The sequence below is a fragment of the Budorcas taxicolor genome, chromosome 1 (genome assembly GCF_023091745.1).
Source record: "Budorcas taxicolor isolate Tak-1 chromosome 1, Takin1.1, whole genome shotgun sequence".
In the NCBI taxonomy this organism is placed as follows: Eukaryota; Metazoa; Chordata; class Mammalia; order Artiodactyla; family Bovidae; genus Budorcas; species Budorcas taxicolor.
Window position 1 is genome coordinate 12,637,266 of NC_068910.1, and position 6,657 is coordinate 12,643,922.

Below are 6,657 nucleotides of genomic sequence, written 5' to 3' on the forward strand. Positions count from 1 at the left end.
GCCACTGGCTAGATTTGAATCTAGATTTTTTTTTTTTAATGCCACTGAAGAGACAATATGACAACCGGGAAGAAAAGCAAAAATAGCAAAGTAGTATCCATAATACTACTACAAAATGCAACTTTTCAAACATGAAACCTTCCGCCTATATGCAAGTCTTTAGATAGTTGCAACCACACATCCTCTTTTGTGTTTGCTACCATCACTAACATTTTTGTTTTGCTCACATTCATTTTTCATGTGTGCAGTTACCGTCATCCATTCACTCTGTCTCGTAGTATTGCCTATTTTGGTCGCTGATTATTGTTTGCTAATTTATCTCTTAGTTCAGCACTTAGACAAACTCCTGGCAATTGAATAACCAGGTGGAAGGTTAAGGAACAGCAGGATTATCTTAGCCCACAGTGCCACAGAGCTTTCCAAACAGCAGCCCCACTCATGCTGCACCTGCCAAGAACAAGTGTAAAGAGTTCAATACACATTTCTAAGTATTGGATGCCATCTTTTCTCCTCTATTTTAGCAGTGTCTACTGGTAGTTCAGGGTTACTCCAGTATTTCTTAGGTGACTTTAAAATGTTTTTCCATGCATTTACTACCTAAATTTCCCTTTCTGTAAATGATCTGTTCACACCCATTTGTCTTTTGGGGACTTGAACCTCTTCTAATTTTGAATAAGAATTTTTTATATTGCAGATACTACTCTGTCATCAGTGATTCAAATATTTCCCAGTCCATTGTTCTTTTTTGTTTTATTCAATCTGCCATTCTGGTCCTTTTTTTATTTTTTTAATTGCTTCAGTGCTGACAAAGTGAGCTTTCTTCCATCCATCTGATAGTCTGCATTCTGCTAGTTTTCTAAAATTTTATTTTTAATTCTTTGGTGGTTATCCATGGCAAGTTTATTTTGCTGTGTGGGAGTAAAATATGGATTTTAAGTAACCACCATCATCACCAGTTCTTCATGCAATCACCATTTATTAAATAATTCTTACTTTATCCTTTGCCTAGTAAAATCTACTTTCATGCTACGCTTTTGATTTTGGTTGGTCTATTTCTGAATTCTCCATTTCCTTTCACAGACTTTGGTTTAAGGAAATACCATGTGGAGTTAAATACTGGCTCTTTAAAATAGGTTCTCACATCTGGCAGGGCTAGAATCCCCCCTCATAGGGTCTTCTTTCATTCAGACTTGTCACTTGATATACAGAATGGTATAAATCCATACACATTCTAGGATCATCATACAGGAATTAAGAGTGCTCACTTTGGAGAGAGGATCATCCAGCTTCAACACTCACCAGTCCTGTGACCTTGGCAAGTTGCTTATGATTCCCAGGCCTTAGGGTCTTGGTCTATAAAATGGGAATAAAAGTAACACATGCCTCACAAGCTAAATGATGCCTAGCACATAGTATGTGTGTGTGTATAACATATGTATGTGTATATAACATATATTCATATATATACTCAGTAAATATCAGCTGTTACTGATATTTGCAAAAAATGGAGATTTTGCATAGGGTTACATTAAACCTATGAATTCATTTGAACAGGTCAAATATGTCTTAATATTTCATTTTCCCAACCAGGACATGTGCTATCTTTCCATTTATCCAAATATTTTAAAACTCAGAAGTGAGTTTCCTCATTGACTCCAGCCTCTCTCTGCTGCTCACCTTCATGACCCCTGAAGAACAGGAAGGGCAGAGAGCCACAAGGAACAGCATTTAGGAGTCTGACTTGGGACTTCCCTGGGGGTCTGGTAGTTAAGAGTCCACCTGCCAATGCAAGGGACACAAGTTCCATCCCTGGCCTGGGGAAAGCGCACATGCCACTGCAGCAACTGAGCCCCCGCGCCACAAATGCTGAGCCTTCCGCCACTAGATAAAGTCCACAAGCAGCGACAAAGGCCCAGCGCAGCCAAAAATGAATAAATGAAATTTAAAAAAAAAAGAAAAAAAAGCCTGGCTTGTGCAGGGCCCTGTGTAGGTGTGGGCATGTGTGCACATACAGGAAATTTTTACTCCTTGCAACATCCCCCAGCATAGGTCGTGGCATTCTCTTAAGGACAAAGAACAAAGTGGGAGCCTCCAGATCACTCAGTGAGAGGCATAGCTAGAACACAAACTAGGTGGGCCAGCTCCTCAACCCCTCTGCTGCTTGGAAATTTGGATGGTAGTTTTTCACAGAGGCAGTGCCAGAGGAGCATGGAGGAAACTGACTTCTGATCATGGCACACCACTACTTAAAAGCCTCCCAGGGCTTCCTATTGCACTTTGAAAAAGTCAAAAGACATACTTTGGCCTCTGAAACTGGCTCTGGTCATCCTACAAACTCACCAGGACTATTCACCTGTCTTGCTTGCTGCAGTTCACCTGTACCTTTCCATCCCTAAAGTATGCCAAGGCCCTTCCCACCTCAGGACCCTTGCACACTCTGTTTCCACTGCCTGGGATACTCCCCATCGCACCTCATACACAGCCCTTCACATGGTTGGTACCATCTCATTGTTCCAGTATTTTTTAAGAAGGCGGTCTCCTTAGAGAAGTCTTCCTTGCCCACTTCACCTAAAAAGGTTCTCTCTCAAAAAAAAAAAAAAAAAAGGTTCTCTCTCCCCACAATTGGGGGTCAAGTTCAGATTGAGTCACTGCTTATGAGATGTACTATTTTAAATTTTAATTGAGTTTTATTTATTCATTTTTGGCGGTGCCATGTGACTTGCAGGATCCTAGTCCTCCAGCCAGCAACTGATCTCAGGTCCCTAGCAGTGGAAGCATGGAGTCCTAACCACTGGACTGCCAGGAAAATTCCCCAATAATATGTCCATTATGGGACCCTTCATCTCTCTGGGCCTCAATTTCCTCATCTCTATAAAAATGCAAATAAAGACACCTATCTTGCTGGCTTCTAAGAATCCAAGACCATAAGGTTCATAAATACTCTTTGCCAACTATAAGCACAACAGAATTTTGAGAAATAATTGGCATAGTCCAAAGCCACCTCTTCCAGGAGGCCTCCCAAGATTTTTCCACTTCCTTGTTTGTCTACCTAAGGCACTTAGCTTGCTTTTCCCCAGTCACCTATCTTGGGGAAAGCACAGGCTCCCCGACCCCATTTCCATCCTTGAGTGTCACAAGCCCAGGGATCCCTCTGTACCTCTACTACCCTCTGTTCCCAATTCATGTAGGGAAAAAAATGAATTAGCACAATGTTGTTGATTTTATATTATTGAGCCATGCAGTTTCCCTAAGCCTTTTGCCTCTTGCACTTCTTATCTGCTAACAAGAGCTTAAGTGCACAGAATAGGCGACCAAGGATACTCAGTAATGCAGGGAAAACAAAGATGGCATTTATCTTTGGGATGGTGAAATGCTAAAAATTTAGTTATAGTGATGGTTGCATAATTTCATGATAAACTAAAAACTACTGAACTGTAAACTTTATTTAAAAGGGTGAATTTTAGGTATGTGAGTAATGGTGGTGGTGGTTTAGTCACTAAGTCACATTTGACCCTTGAGCCCCCTTGGACTGTAGCCTCCAGGCTCCTCTGTCCATGGGATTTCCCAGGCAAGAATATTGGAGTGGCTTGCCATTTCCTTCTCCAGGGGATCTTCCCGACCCAGGGACAGAACTCACATTTCCTGCAGTGGTCGGTGGATTCTTTACCAACTGAGCCACCAGGGAAGCCCTTGTGAATAATATCTCAGTTTAAAAGTTGAATGATAAAAGTTTGCAGTGACTGGTACCAAGGACAAAGGTGCTTTCCTTGACCTGCACAATGAGGCTTTTTGCAATATTCTTTTCCTGGGGAGAGTATAATGTGCATACAATAAAATGCACCCATTTTATAAGTGTGTAGTCTCTGAGTATTGATAGAGGTAACCACCACCACAATCAAGATACATAGAGTTCCATCACTCAGAAAGTTCCTCTTTCCTCTTCCACTGATTCCCCTGCCCACAGGCAACTGCTGATCTGATTTCTATCTCCGTAGTTAGTGTTGTCTGTTTCTTAAAAAATTTCATCATAGAGTAACACCCCCTTTTGTGTCTGTTTTTGAGATTCATTGTGTTGTTACGTGTATCAGAAGATTATTCCTTTTTCCCTCTGATAGTCAGCTGCTCCTTTATTTCAGGTTAAATAACATTATTTTAATAACACAGAATGCCCAAGGAATGAAGATTCAGCACCTCTATTCTGCTGGTCTTCAAAAACATCTTATCTGCATCAGTGAAGTTTTGAGCATACACCCTCCATTATGTTTATGTTTAAATTATTATTCTGTACATACATAGTAGTCTATCTAGTAAAATATGACATGCATTATAAACATATACAATACATAAAGATTTTTAAAGGAAGAAGTAATGATAAGATAAATACCACTTTAAAATACTTTTCAAAGACTTCTGTGGCAGTCCAGTGATTAAGACTCAGCACTTCCACTGCAGGGGACACAGATCTGGCCCCTGGTCAGGGAACTAAGATCCCGCATGCTGTGTAGCCAAATAAAGAAATCAGTTAATTTTAAAAGCACCATCTATCTTTTTTTAAAAAAACTAAAATAATAATTAAAAACATTAAATAATTTTCATTTTATCAATGGAGTATCATCACTTTGGTCCTCACAAAATAGTATTAAATTATTATTTTAATGATATTAGAGAAATATATCATATTAAAAATAATAGTATTGTTTTAAAAAGGAATGAGATAAAGAATGCTCCTTTTTTTACATTGATGAAGTATAACTACAGTAAACTACGTATTTAATAATTCAATTAGTTTTGACATGAATATATGTAGAAATCATGACAACAAAGAAAACAAATATTCTCATCACCCACAAAAGTTTCTTCACATCTCTTTGCAATCCAGCCCTCCCTCTGCCCATATCTCCAGGCAGCCACTCATGTGTATTTGTTGCTACAGGTTAGACTGCATTTTCTAGAATTTTATATAAATGGAATTATATAGTTGGTAGTCTCATACAGCATAATGATTCTGAGGCCCCTCCACGTTGTTACATGTAACAGTAGCTCCTTTTTCTTACTGTATAGTAGTCTATTGTACAGATATGCCACAATTTGTTCATCCATCCCTTTGTTGATCTGCATCCTTTCCAATTTAGAGCTATTATGAATAACACTGTTATGAACATTCATGTATAAGTCCACCTGTGGACATCTGTCTTCATTCCTCTTTGTTAACAGCATATATATTAAGTAATAAATATATTAGAAATATTCCTAATTATTAATTAGTAATGTAACATATGGGCATATGGGGCTTCCCAGGTGGCACTAGTGGTAAAGAACCTGCCTGCCAATGAAGGAGACATAAGAGATGCTGGTTTGACCCCTGGGTTGGGAAGATCCCCTGGAGGAGGGCATGGCAACCCACTCCAGTATTCTTGCCTGGAAAATCCGTGGACAGAGGAGCCTGGTGGGCTACCATTCATAGGGTTGCAAAGAGTTGGACAAAACTGAAGTGACTTAGCACAAACATATGATCTATGAAAACATGCAATAAAAGAAGATGAAATACTAAATGTATAGGAATATGTATGTGTGCTTTGAAATGTGTAATGTATAATATGTAGGTGAAAATATATAATGTCCCATCCATCATACATATTGAAAAGTATATATAAATATATATAAAACACACACATACATATATACGTAAATACAGAAACACTCGTATGTACTTTTATCTAATGTGTTTGTCTTTGATGGGACATTTAGTCTTCATTCCCTGTGGTCCTCTACCGACTTGTTCTGTATATCACATGAAAAAGGACTCACCCAGGCTTCACCCCAGCAAGGCCAATTCCAAGACCTGGGGGTCCACGTTGGGGCTGAGGAGCTGGCATTGGGAAGCAGGACACCAAGGCTCACTATGCTGGCCGAGGGCTCCTGTATTGGCTGCTTACAGCCCAGGAGCCAGGCAGGAACAGAGATTAGGGCCAACTCAGCCATAGAACATTCTCCAAGCCTGTTGTGGCCTCCTGGAGGATCAGAGGTAGGAGGTCCATGAAGAGATAATGGTCACTGGGCCCTTGGAAGGGAATCAGGAAGGCAAGCCCACCAGGAGAGGAGAAAGCAAAGGGAGACACGACATGGGGCCCCCCCAGCCTCTCCCCAAAGCCATCTGCTGGACTCGGGCAACGGTGGCCTGCATCCTTCCGATGCCACATCTGCTCTCCATCCCCCACCCGCTTGCCATAACTGGGGACCAGAGTTCCCTCCTGTCCCAAGCCTTCCATTGCACTCCTTGTTCTCTTCCCATGCTGCCATCTCCCCCCTGCTTTTTTTAAATTAATATATGGCTTATATTCAATAACTATTAGGATATAGGTGTCAATCTATAAAACAGGGACATTTACTATGTTTGTTTGATACCTGTTACAGCAACAGGGAAGCTTAATCTCCCTGATAAACAAGAGTCTTGCTTACCTGGCGCACAAAACTGAGACAGTCACTTTTAACTTCCTGGTATCAGTGACTTTATTCTTCAAATGTGGCTAGTAACATTTGGGCTGTTGAAAGTAGATCAACGCACTCAAAGATGTCTAGAGGTCCTTTTCAGCTCTAAGATCTGGGATTGGGTTGTGAACACGATTGTGACTATTTCAGATAAGGAGCTTTCCAAGT